Source organism: Camelus ferus, chromosome 17 (assembly GCF_009834535.1).
Source record: "Camelus ferus isolate YT-003-E chromosome 17, BCGSAC_Cfer_1.0, whole genome shotgun sequence".
NCBI lineage: Eukaryota > Metazoa > Chordata > Mammalia > Artiodactyla > Camelidae > Camelus > Camelus ferus.
The window spans coordinates 17,072,274-17,092,649 of NC_045712.1; the positions used below are offsets into that span (position 1 = coordinate 17,072,274).

At 37.8% G+C, this 20,376-nt stretch overlaps 1 protein-coding gene across 7 annotated transcripts in view; it reads left to right on the forward strand.

Annotated features, from left to right (window-relative positions):
* The window catches only part of FHIT (fragile histidine triad diadenosine triphosphatase), a 1,254,006-nt gene that overhangs the window by 374,252 nt on the left and 859,378 nt on the right, over window positions 1–20,376 (forward strand). The window lies entirely within an intron of this gene.

Sequence of the window (20,376 nt, forward strand, 5' to 3'; positions counted from 1 at the left end):
AAAACAAAACAAAACAACAACAACAAAAAAAACCGTGTAGCTGTGTAGTACTGGATAAGGAAAGGAGTGCACAGATAAAGTTGGAAGGTAGAGAGGAGCAGGATTTTAGGAGGCATCTTATGATATTGTATCCTGAATATAATGGAAAGCAACTGAAAGGCTTTAAGGACAGCAGTGATAGTTTCCAATTTTGGTTGTAAAAATAATACTATTGGGTGGAAAATAGATTGGAGTAGGGGACAAGAATAGATGTGGGGAGACCAATAATAAAAAGGCTATTGCAGTAGTCCATGTGAGAAATGATGGTCGTCTGGTCTACAGTAGAGTCAATCGATGTGAACTAGAATTTACTAGAATGTAATTCAAGACAGCAGGGACTTACTCCCATGATCACTGCTGTATCCAGTCCTACACCTGAGGTGTGTGGGGCTCCAGGCAAGAGTACAAGTGGCGGACACATACCATCTGTCTAAATATTGAAAAGTTATAAATCCAGCTAATAAGCTGTTAAAGAAATGTTTTTTAATCCCTCTACCATGACAATATAACTTTTTAACAACAGAATCCAGATGTATAGGTAAAACTCTACTTTTTAATATGACTGAAAATTGGCAAAATATCGAAGATGACTGAATTTGACCACTATTGCATATGTTCTGTTGTTAGGGATGATATTTACATGCATTTTTTAAAGGCAGAAATAATTTGTAAATTATTGCACATTTATTCCAAAGAAGTTATTTTCCTTATCTTTGTTTCAGTAAAATAAATACAGCATTATAAACAAGATGTTTTTTTAAATTGTTTTCATAATTATGTCCACTGAAGGTGATGATCTAATGCAAGAGAACTAAGGCCTTGGGACAAAGTTTGGCCACTCTCCTTCATTTACATATTACCCGTGGTTCCTTTTGTGCTACAATGGCAGAAATGAGCAGTTGCAACCGTCCAAAATGTTTACTATCTGGTCCTTTACAGAAAAATTTACTGACCCCGGAGCTAAAGAATTAAAAACTTAACTGCATTTGTATCCACAGTGTATAAAATTTGAATTTATTTTTATTCATCATCTAAATTCACTATAAAAATTAGAAAGGTTATTTCTGATTTTTTTTAGAAAGTTACATCTTTTGTAAAATATTCAAAATTATTTGTTACAGTTAAAAGGCAAAATGTAGAGAATATTAACTAATATAAACATTTGAAGTCAATTTAATTATACCAAATTTAAATTTTTTTCATTTTTTGACATTTTAGTTAACTCATTAAATATTTTTATAAAAATAAAACAGTTTCCAGTTTTATGTCCAATGTTGATCTAGCTATAATCTGTTATCTAGTATCAATGTAAAGAACTGATACCAGATTTTATACATGTTATGTTTTGACCTACATATATTAAAATTTTAGGAGAGTGCAGCTTATTTAATATTGCAAAATGTGCCTAAGCCACTATGTGCTGCTGGAATTTGTGAGACCTCTGAAACTGGAAAATGGCACCAAAAGATTCTGATGAAAGAACACAAAAGATGTATAGCACTACTGGGAACTAAGTATTTTTTTAATGCAAGAATCTGTTCCACTCATGCTATCTGAGAGGAGAGATCTGACAAATTAATTTGTCTTTCTCTCATTTAAGCCCCACTGCTCGAATCCTGTCTTGTGCACCTCTGTTGCCTGCAGTTTTGTAGTTGAACTGCCTACAACTCACAACTCTTCCTGACATCAGACCAGTCAACTTTTCTTTGCTAACATCAAGCAAGAGAGGTTGAGAAGCATTTCCCTGGGCATTAGACTGCGTTAGGCACGAGAGTAGAAGTTATGAGTTGTGTTGTGCAAGAGCCAAATACCAAATCCTGAGTAACAGAGGCCTAATGTGCTTTCTCATACTTTTTGGTGGAGATATGCTTGTGATATAACCTTCTAAAGTGTGGGGTTCAGGATGTAGCAAATGACAGAGTAACGTAACATGCCATGCGCAAACCATAGAAATGCAAGGAGAAATAAACAGAAGCATAACAACAGAGGATTTTAAACTCTGAATCTATGGAAAAATAAAGCAGATAAAAAATAATCTGATCAAAATAATTGATAAAGATGAGCTAGATTGTAATATCTAAATTTAGACCCTGATAATGGGGACTATATCTTCTTTTCATGGGCCTTTGGGAAATTTGCAATGGCATGGCCTTTAGGGGTTACAAAGACATCACAGGGAATTTTAGGAAGACTGAAATAGTAAAGTCCTCCTCACCTGATTACAGTGCAGTAAATTAGAAATTCATTGTCAAAATCTTAAAATCTCGATGTTTAAAATGCTTTGAAAAGCAACTCTTAATTAAAAGGAAAATTCAAAACCCAACTTGAAAAATAACTACACATTATTGATAATGAAAATATAATGCATGTAAACTTACGGGCTTAGAAGAAAATCTGTAGCTTTCTAAATACCTGAGTAACAACCACAACAAAAACAAAAGTGTCTTTGTCTATTCGGGCTGCTGTAACAAAATACCACAGAGTAGGTGGCATAAACAGCAAACATTTATTTCCTACAGTTCTGGAGGTGAGGGCCCACTTCCTGGTTCTCACAGGTGGTCTTCTTATGTGTCCTCATGTGGAGGAAGAGACGAGAGAACTCTCTGGTGTCTCTTTTATAAGGACACTAATTCCAGTCATGAGGTTCCACTCCTGTGACTTAATCACCTCCCAAACTTCCCACTTCCAATACCGTCACACTGGGGATTAAGTTTTGTTCAGCATATGAATTTTAGGGGTCATAGTCATTCCATAACATAAAGGAATTAAACATCAGGTTTAAGATAAGAACAACAAAATAAACAGAAGGAATGCAGAAACAGCCAAATAATAAAGACAAAGACAAGGTTTAAATTTTCCAATTTAGAAACAAATTCAGCTTCAGTGTCATGAATAAACCCAAGTGCTGTTTCTTTGAAAACAGTGTTACACAATGAAATAATCTTCCTGCTAGCCTAATCAAGGAAAGGATAGAGAGAACAAAAACACAAAATTAAAAGTGAATGTATATGCTTGACTGGGACATTGTACTGTACACCAGAAATTGACTCATTGTAACTGACTGTACTTCAATTGAAAAAAATAATATTAAAAAAAAAAAAGTGGTGAAAAGGGGGAAAGGGACATGGCTAAGGAAGATATTAGAAGAATCAAAGGAGAACCTTTGCAAATACTTGGTGTATAACTTTGAAAATCTTAATGGAATGGATTTTTTTAATAGGTAAATAAGTTACCAAATCTACCCAAGAACAAAACTCTAATAGCATTGGAAAAATCTGAGGAAATTAATATTCCCAGTTCCCATTTTAAATAGCGTTATCATTATCTGTTCCTTAAAAGTTAAAAATAATTTGCCTCTGAAATCATAAAGACCCTGGGGCTTTTTCAGATCTTTGATTAATTTTATATCTGCAAAATGGAGTGCTATGCAGTCATGAGATAGGATGCAGAGGTTTTGTGTATGCCTGTGAAATAATCCCTAAAAAATATTAAGGGGTAAAAAAGCAACTCAGAGCACTGTGTCTATGATAAAAACCACATGAGTGAATCTGTGTGTGTGCATGCATGTGTGCGTGTGTACACCTGTGTAATATCTGTAAAGGAAAACAAAAGCAACTGATAACACTGTTTGCCTCTGGAGAAGAGGACTGGGCAGCTGGAAGACAAGTAGGAGGCAGATACTTATAAATTTGTGCTCTTTTGTACTTTTTGAATTTAATACTGTGTACATATACTACATAGTCAAAGAATTATAAAAACAAACAAAATTATGGTAGCACAAAAAAGGAAAACTGCTGATGTGTTTTTACGAAACCAACATCACACAGATACCAAAGTCTGACAAACACAGCACAAAATAGAAAACTGTAAGTCAATCTCATTTATGGACTCATGAAAACTGACATTAAAAGTTAGTAAATATGATTCATCATATTATTAAAAGAATATTGGTCCTATCAAAAGGGTGCTTATTCCCAGAATGCAAGGATGTTTCTATAATAGGTAATGTGTTAATATACTCTTTTTTATTGATATATATTACATGTTAAATGTAACATGTAACATTGTGTAAAGTTAAAGTATACAACATGCTGATTTGATACATTTAAATGTTGAAATACGATTGGCATTGTAGTGATAATTAGAACCTCTATCATGTTGCATAATTGTAATTTCTTATAGTGTTTGTAATAACTAATATCTAGTCTTTTAGAAAGTTTGATGATTATAATGCAATATGTTGTCCCTATTCACTATACTGTGCATTTGATCTCTAGGACTTATTTACTACTTTGTACCCTTTGTAAGGTTTGTATCCTTAAACAACATCTCAACAACACTCAATACTCAACATAGTATTGTGTCATCTTTCGACAGTGACAGTTTTACTTCTTTCTTTCCAGTTTGGATTCCTTTTATTTATTTTTTTCTTGTCTGATTCCTGTGGCCAGGACTTCCAATACCATGTTGAATAAAAGTGATAGGAGTGGGCATCCTTGTCTTGTTCTGGATCTTAGAGGAAATGCTTTCAGCTTTTCACCATTGAGTGTGATGTTAACTGTGGGTTTGTCATGTATGGCCTTTATAATTTTGAGGTATGTTCCCTCTAAGCCTGTTTTCTGGAGATTTTTTTTCTACCATAAATGGATGTTAAGTATTGTCAAAAGCTTTTTCTGCATCTGTTGAGATGATCATATGATTTTTATTCTTCAATTTGTTAATGTAATGTTACGAAGTGATATTTAAATAGATACATAGTGTATGTGCATGTGTTATTCGCTTAGTAGTATTTATAGAAAACTTTAAGTAAGGATCACTTTTGGGAGAGAAGTTGGAGGGTAAGGAGAGAAGGGAGCTTTTATTTTCTGTCTTTATGTACTATTTGAGTTCTCTAACCTTATTCTACCCTCACCTTTATTTTAACAAATCAACAGGATTTTTTATGGCAGAGAGATGTAGCCATTTGTTCCTTTGTTGCAGCAAAAGGTGCCAGAGAACCACCCAGATCTCCTAAGGTATCATCCACCAGTTTTGTGAGTCTCACCTCAGCTTTTCTTCCAATGGCTTTTCAGGACCACATGGAGGCACTGACTTCACTAGGCCTGTGGAAAGCTGGGAGGGCAGCCCTTAGTCAAAGATCGAGTAGGGAAGGAGTGTGAAAACTCAGGTCTCTTGCCCAGGCAAGAACCAAACCCCAAATCCTACCTTTGCCTGGCTTCCTACCTTTCCCTTTCTTGCTTCTTGCCACTCCCTCAGCGTTTTCTCTTGGGTGCCCTCCTGTAATAAATCACTTAATAAATCTTGAATCCTCTTCACAGCATCTGATTCTGAAACCTAACACATCTGTGTTCTACTTTGATTTTACAGGTTTTAAAAAAGCTAATTTTAAGTGTCCTTTGTATGCATACACATGTATATAAAAGCAATAACGTTCAATGGATTCAAATTATATTGAAACATCAAGGAAATAACAAGACTGGCTTCCTTTCAGTGGGTCTTCTTGTGTCTAATAGACACTAGAATATTTTATTTTTAATTTTTTTAACCTGATTTCTGTCTCTGCTACTTCACTTTCAGTAAATGGACATCTGCCCACCAACTTCAGCACAACCATTCATTTTCCTGTACATACTTAAAGACCACTGTTTAGCTACTTATAGTATTATGCAAGTTACTAACAACTTTTGGTCTCATCTTGGTAAAACAAACTATCAATTCTCAGTAGGGGAAAAAAAAGAAATTGTGTTATTGAAGGATAGCTAATGGCAGAAAAGAACTCTACTTACTCTAAGATGGTCCTATATTATGATTCCTCAGTAGTGGGCCTCGGTGGGCAAGTGAATTACCAAGAAGCACTTTGCTTATAGATTGCATTGGTGCCTGTGAGTCCACAGTTCATTGTCAAATAAAGCTTGTCATTTGGGTGCAGCATCTTTGCATTTTTAATAATGTTTGATCTTCCAGTTGCTCATTTGCAACAGGTGTGACGGTCAGTGTGAACCAGCAAGTCTATGTTGCAAATGTTTATGATCCTCAGGCAGTTTATTTATTCTGGCAATTGTTGAAGTATTTATAATCTTCCTATCTTTATTCTGAGTCTATGCCTGCATTTAGAACCATAGATTTCTCTGGATTTGAGTGCCTGTTGACAGCATGGTTTTAGCTGTGCTATGCTCTGTTTGTGTGTGTATGTGTGTGTGTCTCTACACACTTCTATATACATGGATATTATTCTCACACTCACTAACAGGATAATTTATAATAGCATAATGCACATACAAGGCTTTAAAAAAATCCCTGAACCTGTCATTAACAGCTGAATGTCTCCTCTGTAGTGCAGTGCTGGATATTACAGGGAAAAAACCCTGTGTTTATTTAGGCAGAAGTAGATGAGGAGGTCTTGGGCAGAAAGCCATCCTGACTGGAGCTTGCTTCTTCTGCTGTTGGGATATCTCCCAGCAGTCCCTGAGAGAGGTCACCAAATCTTCGGGCCAGCTCTGCCTTTGTTGGAACCAGATCACCATCGGCAGGAACCTGGAAACTAACTCGTCAGTGAGTACCGATGGGGAGACACCAGTTCTGAGAAGAGTCATGTATGCAATTGAAGACAACAAAATAGTGAAACATTGCATGCATTTCTGCTTCTATTCCTTTTATATCTTTAATAAGGATGCTGTCCACTGCTGGTTGTCTCTGACTTTGTTAGCATTTACTTTGCCTTCTTAAAGGGAGACGAAGATTTAGGAAAGTGAGCCTTAACTGGGGATTACATCATTCGCACTAGTCCTCACAGTATTCAGTGTTGGCAATTTGTTGATACTTGACCGAGATCTATTTTTCGCTCAGGCAGTTGGGTACTAGGTGCCTCAGGCATCCTCTATTGTTCTCATAGTTTTGTTTTATTTTGCTGGTTTTATTTCTCCTATAAGATTCGAAGCTTCATGAGGCCTAGGACTAAGCTTTGTGTTTCACTTGTATCTCCAAAGCATTGTTGCATTTCCTAGCAGAATACCGGGCGCATGGTTGATGCTCAGTAAGTACTGATAGGCTGGATTTCTTACGAGGTGTTCAGCCTCTCCTTAGGCTCAATGCTTAGTTGATGTTTAGGTGGGAAATTTGAGTTAAATATTTACTTATTCATTCAGTAGATCAGAGTATTAGTATATGGGATTATTAAGTAGGTATTTTGTTGGGCTTGTATTGGTGGTTTTCATGGTTTTTTTTTCTTTTTGACTGAGGAATCCTTTCTTTAATGGACTTAAGTGAGGAGAATGTGTACAATATGTGTACAATATATGCAATATGTACAACAGATGAAAAGGGAGTTGCTTTGTTTGAAACAGGTAGAAATTGAGGTCCCAACTTGAGTGGCCTCCTATTCATTGCTCCCTCTTCTTTCCTGCTCCATCTCCCCCAATGTCTCCAAACCAAGTGATCAGTGAATCCTCTCCCAGGATTGATGGTGACATCCTCTTTTGTCTTTAGCTGGAGATGCTGTTTAAGATGAGAGTTTCACCATTGTAGCAAGTTACTCAGTTTTCCTGGCTCTTTCCTGTGTATACATATTGTTAAACTTTTGTTTAATTTTCTCCTGTTAATCTGCCTCGTGTCTATTTAATTCTTAGACCAGCCAGGGTAGAGGAAAATGTCTTCATTCCTGACATATTGTACAGTTCTTTGTGTTTTGACAAATGCATAATATGATATATCTACCATTATAGTCTCATACAGAATAGTTTCAGACTTCAGAATGCCTTGTGTTCCACCAATTCATCCTGGGGTCCAACATTTTTTAAGGTACACTAATGTTCACAAGAGTGGTGTTGGCAGGAATCAGCTCTAATACTATAAAAGTTCTACTCTGTGTCGTCATCAGAGTTGGAAAAAACTCCAGGTTTATATTTCCAAAGAGGCAAATTGGGATTACAGATTACAATCATGATCTGCTTCTGATAACTCAGTAGACTATCTACAGCTTTTGTTTTAGAAGAGCTATAATTTATCAGTGAAGCTGGATGTGAAGGTAAATTTCACCAGAACGATGCCATGTGTTGTTAGAATATGTTGTGATATATTTGAATCTAACGTGTATTAATATGTGGGCAAAGGTTTATTTTGACTATTTTCATGTCCAGATTCTAGACCTGTCCTTCCAAATACTGGATTTGTGACATATATTTTCCTTATATTTGGGGCCTGTCTTTGACTTCGGCGCATGGCTAATTATACACGCAATTTTAGAACAACACTGACAATGAATACAAAATATTAGTAAACCAACAAGACATGCAGTTTTCAAAAATCACATTATGTATACTTAATGCTTAACTGACCTTTTCTGCAGTTACTTAAATCTTTTAAAAATTCATTTAATTTCAAAGCCAGAGTATTAGCCTATTTATATGTAAATTGTCTTTAATTCATGCATTGATCTAAAAGACTAATCCAAAAGATCTTTTACCATGAGTGTGACCTTTTTGACTCTACACTTCTGGGAAAACAGTGAAGTGGTTTCTTGGTGACCCCACATCCACCTGTGGTACAACATATGCCAAGTCTGGTCTGTATAAATCACTCACAATTGTATAGTTTTCAGCCAACATTGAATTATTAATGGTGTAATTGTTCTAGTTACTATCAGAAGTTCCACAGAACCACTTACAGGGATTTTTTTTTCTTTCTTTCTATTTTCATCCTCATCCAGCAAATCTAATTAGAAGCTTTACTAAGAAATATTGTCAGTTATTCAAAGGACACAGAGTTAGATACTTAGCAGTTACTGCCTTCAAAGAGTCTGGATGTTAAAGAAGCTTAAATTTATAATACTGCCTGCCATACAGACATAAGAATTCGGAGAATCTTAGGAAAGCAAACAAAACAGGTTAGCGTCAGTGTTCTTGGTCCAATGTATATATTCATTCAACTCTTTTCTACCTGCGTTTAGGTCAGTTTAGGGACGGTCTGAGGACAGTGCTTCAAACAAGTTCTATTTCTTTTTCTGGTGATACCTCTACTTTGGAATTTTCTAGTGTTCGTTGTTAATGGGCAAAATGCAAATAATTTTGCTCATAATCAACATAAAACATTTGAAGTAAAGTTAAAATGTGCCATATATGATATCTATGTATTTCTCTATTAAATATCTGTCAGGGTTTTAACCTGAGGTACACGATAGGAGATCAGGAATGCCCAGAATCATATGCAGATATGTGTGTGTGCATATTTGTGTGAAGTGTCACCACGTTGAACAACTCTTTGTGATGAGAGGGTTCCCTTAGACTATAATGTGAGTGCCAAGAGCGCTCACCCCTACTCTGGAGCTGTGCACATAGAGCCCTATATGTCCACATACTTCCCCTCACACTACTCCTCAGCCCTCAGTATCCATGTCTTTCTAAATTTTAGAACAGGTTGTATGACTCCAGAATGGTTTAGAACAACCAAACGCACATACTTACGTACATACATGTAAACTTATTAAATATACATATATATGTTCAATATATATGCAGTTGATTCTCAGTTTTTTCAGTAGTTGTGTTTTATAAAGTTGCCACAAACACTGAAGTAGTAAATACTATATGATTGCTCTTAGAAGAATTTAAGGGTTAGGTTCCTGTGAGTCTCTGGCCACAACATTTTTGTTAACTGATCAATATATAACCTTGTTTTACATTTGTTTCTGTTTAAAGATACTCTAATATACACTGTTGATTCATTAACACTGAACTTCACATGGCCAACAACACTATAACACACCTGAACAAAACTTATCAAACACTTATATTTTCTCCAAAAGTCACACCACAGCTTTCTTGCACTTGGGAACATTAGCTGGTACTTCAGCACCACACATGGAGGCCATTTTGAACTGCGAGATCACCAGGAAAAAGCACAAAAATGTGGAAAAAAAAAGTGGCAGTAATTAGACCACAAAAAGACACTTGTATGCAATACAAGAACTAGAACAAGAAGGCAGAGTATCACCTTGTTCTGCCTCTGTTGGGGACGGGTATGTCCAGTGACAAATTTTTCACCACTCTGCACATTTCCACAAATGGCTATAAAAGTCCCATGAGCATTGATTTTGGGGTTATAAATACATTTTAGCAAGGGCAAATTCACAAGTACAGAATCCACAAATAATGAGGATCAACTGTACACGTATGTATTTGTGTACCTGTTTCATGCAAGGCATGTGTACTTTGGGGTGATTTCAGGGTGAATAGGCAGACAGGAACACTGACTTCATAGAACCAGCTGACATCCTGGAAGGGGATGCAGATATTAAACAATTATCCAAATAACTACCTCATGACAGCAGTGGGAACTGCTCTGGTGGAAGGGCACCAGATACTTTTAGAGCATGTAACAAAGTACCCACCCCAGGCTGCTGCGTGATGGAGGGATTCTCTGAGAAAGTAACATTTAAGCACTGCTCATAAGGATGGATACATATGCCAGAAAACATTAGTGTGTATGATAAACGTAGCAGGGATTTTCTGCTAATTCACATTTCCTGATAACTTTGCTCTTCTTTCTTAGAGTTGGTGGCATTTAAATAAATATGTATTTTCCAATATAAGAAAGCATTTCCCTTTACACCTGTGATAAGATTTCACCCACATGGGTCATTACTTGGCAGCCTCTGCTTTTTATCCCTTCGTTGGGAACTGTAGCTAGAATATGCTGACAAAATAGCACATCACACAGTTACGGGGAGTAAAATATTTCTCTAGGATTGGAAGACCCCTTCTCTTCTCCATCTTTTTTTTTTTTTTTCTCTTTTTATCTTGTTTCGTCCCCTCCTCCCTCATTTCCTCCCTGCTTTCTGTTTTTTTGAACTGACTTTCCCTTTTAAGATGATTAGTAGGATTCTGAAAGATGAAAGAAACCCTCTGATTTTTCCCAGTGGGTTAAACTTCTCACTGGAAGTTGAATAACCAGGTAGTATTTTTAAGCTGTAAAAATGCCTCTGGCTTCTCCTACTCCTTACTGAATAAACTCAGAGAACCTGCTGAAGTGAATCAATTTTTATACTCATTGAGTTGAATTTAAACTCTTAAAATGTATGTTGTTTTGCTTGTCTAGACCAATTTGGTAATATATGGACATCACCCTTGATGGAATGAGAAAATCCAGCTCATTCATTCATTCGTTCACTCATTCATTACTTACTCACAAGTGGTTGTCAAACCCCTCCTTTGTGATATGCCCTGTGCAAGGCACGGGTGATATAAAGATGCAAAAGATAGATACCTCCTCATGCCTGTCTTTTCTCAAACTTGTCTGACACACCAGCTTTTTCAGATGATAATTACAGTGGCATATAAACGTCAGTTGGGCACTAAATTCTGTGCCAGGTACCATGATAGCATTTGACATGCGTGTCTGCAAAACGTCCCTATGAGGTCCATTCTATTACTATTCCCATTTTATAGATGAAGTAAGTGAGACTCAGGGAGATGAAATAACTTATTTGAGGTCAGTTACTGGTAAGTAGCCCAGCTAAAGTTTGAATCGTCTCCATTCGTAAGCATATTACACTATGTTTCTTCCTGAAATCCTCATGAGTAACTTGGTAACTTGAGGAATTTTTGTTTGAGATACCAACAAAAGTAAGCTTATAAAATGTGAAGATTTTAAAAATTACCGTAAGTTACTATGGATTATGGTCTCGTTTCTCAGTTTCTTAGTGGAAAACAGCCATCTACAGAATTTTGTAGATGAGATAATTCAGGAAACTGGTAGTTAATGGACTTGCCTAGGTCAGTTTTTTTGGAAGAAGCACACCTGGGATTCAGCCCAGGACTGTCTTATTTTGGACTATCAAGCTATCCTTCTATAAAGGACTTATTAAAAAATATATTGCTTTTTTCCCTGACTTCAGTAAGCATTCATGCTGAATGTAGAAATGTTAGAAAACAAATACACATGAATAACAACAACAAAAATAAAACATTGAATTCTTCAGTCCGTATCCCCATGGATAGCCCCATACTCTGTCACTCATGAAAAGTGCATTGTGGGTTTTTTCCCCCGTTTGTTGCCTGTGCATTGGTTTTGTTTCTTGCCTGAAGCTGTTTGCTCCTGGAGGGAAGGGAAATTTCATATAGTTCTCTCTCCCACAGCACCTGTCCCCTTACTAAGCATATGGTAACTTCTCAGTAAATACTTGTTGCTTTAAATTGAATTGAAATCACCTACTGCCCATCATACACCCCTTTTGCGACTACAGGATACAGTAACACAACCCCAGAGGCCTGAAGAAGGAAGGGAATCCTGCTTTTCTCTCATTCTCAAATTCTGTCCCCCTGTGCTTGGGGAGTTGCTTAATTGCTATGCTTTTCTCTGGGATGAAACTCAGAAGACACCAAGGTCAGCTTTCAGATGCAGCCGGGAGCAAAGCAGCAGCAGTGAATTAATTCTCCACCAGTCCCTGGCTTATATCCAAAGTACAGTGATTGTTGGCAAAATGAATCAAGGAGGCACTTCCCTCCATGGGGGTTTAATGGTACGCTCTCTGCCTCTGGTGTAGGAAGTGGGCTCACGGACTTCGCCTGGACTACACGTTTCATCAGTGCAGCAACTCCCATCCTTACCATCTCCCTTGGTACCAAAGATCTCAGTCACCATACCCAAGGCTCTTCTCAGTCATCACTTTCTGACCTGCTTCTTCTTAGCATTCTTGTGGTTTCTGGACAATATACTATGTCTGCTTCTGCTTCTTTCCAGCTGTTATTTCTCTGTCCCTTTTTTCAGCTTTTCTTCCTGCTCCCTCATTAGGCAATTTTTAAAGTTTACTCATCCATCCACTGCTCTTGTCTTTTGATGATGGTGTTCCACAGACTTCATCCAGAATTCCAGTTTCAGTGATCATCAATGTTTTGGAGTCCATTCTGACTACATCTCTGGCCTTTGTTCAGACCCCCATTTTCCCAGCAGAACCACAAGGGAGAGTGTAGTGACCTGATACCAGCAGGGGCTCTGACCCCTACTCTCACCCCTGCCCCAAGTCTGAAGGGATGAAAGGAGAAGCAGAACCTGGAAGGAGGTACCTGAGTAGAGCAGGCCACCTGAGAGCATGCAGTAACTTTCAGAGGTTGGATGGAGCCAGCCTAGGTGACTCATTGGGTGGTCCCAGCCCTGAAATTGTCTGATCTCTCACCAAGACCTCCCATTGACAGGACACATCTTTAGCCTCTAAATCCTTACTCCTCCGACCCTTTTGGACTAAAGACCACCCTAAGTCTCCACGAACTTGTGAATGTTCAATTAAAGAAGTCATATTGGTGCTTCTTGACCCTCTAGTGACCTGTTGAAGGACCCACAAGGAAAAAGTGTGGCTAGTGCTTCCACGTTCTCCCCTTGCAGTTTGGTTCCAAATTTCTCCTTACAGCCTAACTCAATTAGCCAAAGCTGAAAGCAAAGGAACTTGGTACTAATGAGAGATTGTTTGGGTTAGCATTAAGCTTGTAACCAGCTTCTCTCCATCAAGTTAGGGTTAATTTTCTCACGGTGATGCCATTTCCTTAATACACCTCTCTCTCTAGCAAGTCAGTTCTGCATCTGGTCCCTACCTCACAGCCTTAGCCTTTGGGTTTCCCTTGCACCAGGTTTGGTGAGGGATTTTTCTCTGTCCTGGCTCCCTTGCATCATTCCAGTCTCCGCTGACATACTACCTCCCTTGAAAGGCCCTCCCTCACCACTTCAGCTAGAGACCACCTTTCTCCCCCATCCCTGGTAGTCACTTTCTGTGACATCATCTGTTTTATGGGCTTCATACTGATATGTATTAAAATTATGTGTGCATATTTATTTCTTTGTTATGGGTGTCTCCCTGTCCTCCTCTATTCCCCACCAGTAGAATTCCATTCCATGAGGGCAGGAACCACATCTGCCATGCTCACCAACATTTTTTTTTCAGAACTTAGAATGTGACACTCAATAGGTTCTCAGTCAGTACATTTTGAGTGACTGAACTTAAGTTTCCCTGGTTTTGGGGGCTGGAACCAGTGGTGAAACCCCTCTACACAGTTCTCCTTTGACCAAGTTCTTCTGACTTTGGAACTAGTGTTCTGTTTTGTTTGTTTTGCAGTTTTTGTCTTGAGTATTCTGTTTTTAAACATGACAATGCCTTTAAAATATTATAAAATAATTTTTGGATAAATTACACAAGTGTCTTACTACCTCTGCTACCTTCCATCTTTCATCATTCAGCCAAGCAGTACCCTCTCCTGGTGCTTTATTTGCAGAAGAACTTATGCTTTCCTTAAAGCCATCAAATTATTTTCTCTTGTGGTCTTTTTACAGTAGACTTTGTAAAGTCAAGAGAGCTAGTAATATCATGAACTTTGACATAAAGAGATTGGAGCCTTAGAGAGGTCAAGTGGCTATAAATCTGTCTCCTTTTTAAGTTGAAAAGTAGTGAAGAACTGCAGGTTGGTGGGCCCTGTTTCCTGTGATTCATCCCCCTGCCCCTTTTCTCACTCTTTCTGCTCTTTTAGTATTAATCTCCTTACTAGTCTTTCTTTCTTAGGATCTAATATGCCGTTTGTTCTACATTTTCAGTAATTTTCTGTAGGTCCCTAGTTCCTTTATGGACGTCTCACTGGTGTGCTTCCTGACCAGTAAAGAAACAGTCTTCCAATTTCTGCTGTGTGCCCTAGGGTAGCATAGAGGTTGCCAGAGGGTAAGCGTGTTGGTAAAGGGATGACTTTATGAATCAGTAAAAGATATCCAACTTCTCTAGAGGCTAAAGCTTGACAGTTAACAAGAAGACTACTTTAAGAAAAATACTGAACTGATAAGAATGGGCTCACAAATGCCCTCTCTCTTCTTTTGGCATTCTTCCTCCCAGGGAATGTAAGTTTATTGGAAACAAATGTCACTCCTTGGAGGCAGAAAACCTGGGTGTTGTCGCTGGCTTTTCAATTATTTGCTATTTGATTTTAGTAAACTCACTTCAGTGCTGAGTTCCGTGTTCCCTCCTCTATAACAGAGGCTTTCAAACTGTCCTTATTTAAAAGCCAGTGTACCCTTTGTTCAAATGATGATCTTATTGGATTGTTAAAAAAAAATATGATTCAAAAGGAGCTGTTCTGGTTGAAACCATGTCATAGGCTTGGTATACATTGACACGGTTTAGAAGTCAGTTTAATAAAATGGGCATAGTAATATCTGCTCTGCCTAGCTCTCTGTGTCCTCTTAAGGATGAAATGAAATAAAACATGTGAAAGAGTTTTATAAAATCTACTTTGTTCTATTAAGTATCATGTCATCATGAAGATAATTTTATCATTTTCATACCTTCCTTAAGCTCATCCACCAAACATATAACTGAAAATCCAGACTGAAAATTTTAGTCTTTAAAAATTGAGGCCACATTGTAGTAGGAATGTATTAATTCAACTGGAGGACTGAGTTTAGAAACACTTGGAAAAATGCTATTCAAGAAGGTTATTGAAGGCAAAATGAGGGTGCAGCTATATGAAAGAAGATGGTATTAAGCCAGAAATTGGGCTAGCATTGTTTGGCATTAATTAAACTTGTAACAAGTCACAATAATTCGACTGTAGCCCATCTGGGAAGCTGTTATCTAGTTCCCAAGTGAATAAACCATAAGGCCAAAGGCCGAATAGTTTAACAAAAGGGAATTAGATGATTATCTTGTAAACTAGAGGAGCAATGATATTGTGACTTAATTAAAGAGCTCGGTTGGAAGCTCAAGTTACAGCAAAAGTCTTCAAGCAATTGCCTGGTCATTTGCAAGATGCTGGAATGGTTTAATTTATGAGAAAAAAAGAAGTACCAAATGGCCACTGACATCTAAAGGCTGAGACTCAGGGAAAACACAAATGCCATAATGGCACACAAAGAACAGTTGTGGGGAAACACGAGGGAGAATGATGTGATGGGGTGTTTATAAAGACTAATGGAATAAACGAAGAATGCTTCATTAGTGATCAAGAAAATTGCTTTGACAGGTATTAGACATTCACGTGATCAGGGGGATTAAATCTAAGGAGGTGTTTAGGCTTAATTGGACACAGAGCTAGAGAGGGCAGTAATAAACAGATATCTTGGGTTTTGATCTTGGTTAATTGTTGGATTTCAACTGTTTTGACATTTCTTTGATTTGGCTACTGCTGTGCAGGTCATAACTGTTAATGTCAACCTTTTTGCCTGAAATTTTTGATTAAAAATTGATGATTTTTCCTTGAAATTCTCTCATTACTTTCCTATGACACTCCATAGGTAATGTGATAACATGGTTCTGGTTAGTGACTTACCTACTCTGGTTAGTGACTTTATGACTCTATAATTTCTAAGCATATAGATAGATAGATAGATAGATAGATAGATAGATAGATAGATAGATAGATAGATAGAGAAGAGATGTGAGCAATTCATAGTCCATCATCTGTATGTTTAATTTTTATCTCAGTAGTGATCTGCATGCTTCTGGGTACCAGATAACTAACTCAGGTCTTATGCACACATCATAGGGACAAAATCATTCTGAGTTTCAACTGTAACTTTTTTCCACCTGAGGAATGCAGCTTCTGGGCCACAGACAGTCATGGGACAGTCTAGACCAACTTATTGGTTCAACTTTGGGTTAAAGCAGAAATCTGTGTAAATCATTCTGTCCCACCTCTGTTTTTTCTCTTCCTGGCACTGTTAAAAATCTGTCATCAGTGCCTGCACTAATCTGCTGTTGCCTGGATTGGGCACCCTCTGATTTTCCTATGGAAAAGAGCCAAAATTGTGTCTGCAGATTTTCGGCTTCATGACACCTTGACTTAATGAAAATTCTTGACGAAGACAATGTGATTTTTTTTCAGGTTCCAGGCTGGTGAAAATGAACAATTTTGCATAAGAAATAAATCCTTAGTATTAAGATAAATGAGAAGCACTGGTGATGTGAAACTAAGTTTGCTTTGACATAGATAAGGGGGCTAAGTAGGAGTCTGTGGGAATTCACACAGTGGATCTAAATCTTTTTTTAATTACTGCATCAAGAATTGTGCTTTTTCCCTCTCATAAGATGACTATTTAAATACTTTACTTTAGCACTTTTAAAACAACCTTCTTCAGTGGCCTAACTTGACCCTGTGCTCTTATACTAGAATCCTGAGAAGGTACTGAGACCTTCCTCCTGAGGGGTGGCATGTAGGTACCTACAATTTGCCTGAGTTACTCGGTCCCTTGCCAAGCTGGGAAATGGGACAATTCCTGGCATTCTTGCTTGCTTTAACACCCAGACCACTCAGCTCCTGAAATTACTCTCACATGTTTCTTAACCCTTTGGAAGGGCTATGTAAAGTATAAAAAGCAGACAAAATTTTTTTTGAAGACTGGGATAGAGAGATAAATATTGGGTTCAAAGCACTGGTGTGTCCAGGGACATACTTACAACTCAAAAGATAAATGAAGAGCTAGCTAGGTTTTGACTTAGCCAAAGATGTTGTCATGCTGACTGACAGGACAGTATATTTCATATAATAACTAGGCAAGCCTTAGGCTAAGAAAGAAGATTGAGTTGGTTTAAAAGGAGTGCAGGTGATATTCTAGAACTAGGAGTCAGTCTCATTCACCACTTAGGGCTTAGAGATAAAAGAGGGCCATGGAGATTCCACAGGAAGACATAGCCAGATTAGCATTTCCTGAGAGGGAAATGTTAGGCTGTGAATGGCTGACACGATTATTTGCCTGGACACTGGAAGTAGGAGAAGGAAAATATGGTCAGGAGTATGAGATGCAAACACCGGAGTCCACTCTGGCTAGTTTAAATAGAAAAGAAATTTATTAAAGGGTATAAGGCATTTCAAACATTGGGAATCCCAGAGAAACAGGCTTGAAGCTCAGCTTCTGGGAACAATGCCCAAAACTATCCTGCAGAACTGCCTTGGTAAGAAAAAATCCATTGACACTGCAGCTGGCTGTAGAGCCACGCTATGGAAGTGACTGATGAGGGAATTGTCACCATCCATTCACTGGATGCCAGAGAGTTTTCCTGACTGTAACTCCTACAGAGACCAAGGATTTTAACCACAGTTTTTCCTAATGAAAGCTAGACACCTTTTCCACTGCCTACACCAGCAAAATAGATACCCACACAGCCTGTTTGTTTTTTTGTTTTTGTTTTAATTTTTTCTTGCTTACTTTCTTATTGCAATGAACAGACAGAGATACTCTCAGTTTAGAGGATGTTTAGATTCACTTGCCTTGTTGACTGAAATACAATTCACTTTGTATGAAAATTCTCCCATAATCATTATTTTATGTTTAAAATGACAGTTATTTACCTATGTAAGCTAAAGGTAGAATCAATGCTAACATCTGTAAGCTCATCTCAAGACGTGTGTTTTGCAAAGCAAATGACTCAGTGATGAATTAGGTTTGGGAAATGTTGGAGTGAAGAAACAAAGTTTCTTTAATATAGGGCTACGATGGGTATGAAAAATATCCAAAAAGGTATTGAGTATGCCACACTTCCTGAAGTATTTGGGCCATGGAACTCTTTTTACAAGGGACACATGTTCTAAGGAATACTGTTTGACAAACACTGCATTAGATTGTGGCCTCTTTGAGAACAAAGATCATAGTTTACTCATCTCTGTATTCCTAATACCCGACTCAGTGCCTGGCATATAGTGACATTTACTGACTTGATCAAAATGATGTTGTGGGGATGAGACCTCTTTTCAATCCTAGCTCAAGACCATGACCTATCTCTGGAGTCTTAACTTGAGTCTCCTGCATCTCTTGGAGTCTTGAATTCCTGGTCTACCATTTGAAAAGCCTCCTCTGTTACATGTTAGCTTCTGAGCTTGTTTGAGACAGTGGAATTGCAAAGGACAGAATGTAATAATGTGTTATAGAATAAAGTTATTAATGCATGGCTGTTCATGATCGTCACCATTTCCCTAACTTCTACACCGGAAGAATTTGTGCTCCATTGGTAAACTTCTAGGTCCTCTCAAAATTAAATAAAGTGGAAGAAAATGAAAGAAATTGAGAGGTTGTGTTGAACTACATAATAAAGAGTTGAGAGATGAAGTGGGAGCAGGACTGTCTGCCCAGGCTGAATGAGAGTATTTGGCTAAGGGTCAGGAGGGAGAGCCTTCACGAGCCAGCTGCCAAACATGCGAGGAATCTTGAGAGAGGCAGCAATGCAAGAAGATAATGTTAAAGTGTTTTTTATGCCTTAAACATGGACTGCTCCCTTTTAGGCTTTGTCATGTGTCTAAGTAAAAATGTAAACTATCTGGAACCTGGGTTGCGTTTCCATCTCTGTGACGTGGTACTATGACTGGATCACGTGGATCCCAGTACTTTTAGTGAAAGTGTATTTGATTTTTTTCCTGGCCTTTCGCTCAACTTTTCCCACTATCCTCCCTCCCTAACCAAAATGGGTGGGCTTCAAATCGTTAGATGAAATCTGTCCTTCTATTTTAAGCAGTGATACTAATTCTTGTTTGAAAGGAAACTTGGTCCACATTTTGAATATCTGTGAATCTGTGACAAATTCCCTTTTGAAAAGGTAACCCCTCTTCTGGTGCCTAAACTTCCTAAACTTCCTTTTGCTAATGTAGCAGAAAAAAAAAAAAAAAAAAGACACGAGGTTTTCTGACGATCTTCAAGGCAACATCATTCTAGGCGGTACAGCTTTTAGTGCTGCTTCTCATTTAATGAGAGGTCATTGACACGGTTCTGATAGCATGTTTAGAAGCCTTCTTGTTTCAATATCCTAGGGACTTCTACCCCAGAGCTAGTCTTTCGTCTTTGAGCTTTAAATCTTACAGTTCCTCTTTTTTGCCTTATCATGTCCACTCACCTAACCAGCTGAAAGAAGAGAAGTTAACTTCTGCTTTGCCGAGGCCAGTGCCATTGAGGCAAATATCTGACTGCTTGTTTAGCTTATGAAAGGCAGATGTTTCCACCTGAAAATCCTGGCTTTGACACTGAGTTGAAAGTGTGGTGCTTTACCTCCATTTGTACCTTGTTTGGTTTCAGATAAGACTGAGTATGACCATAATACCATCTTGGGATTTTTTCTTTTTTAAATCAATACTCCCTTGTTCTTTACTTTTTATAAATATCATATACAGTGACTCAAACTATTCATTTGTTATTCCCAAAGAACTATGTTTAATAACCTGTAATTTAGAAATAGAAAGTCACAGAAAGGTTAAGGTGAAACTTTTCTTCATGTTCTTTCTTGGGCATGCCTCTTTGACAGTCTGGGTTTGCACTGTCACTGCTTAACAGCAATGAAGGTTAAAAGAACTTTCACCCTGCAGTCCACTGTGCCATTGTTAATACAGTCCA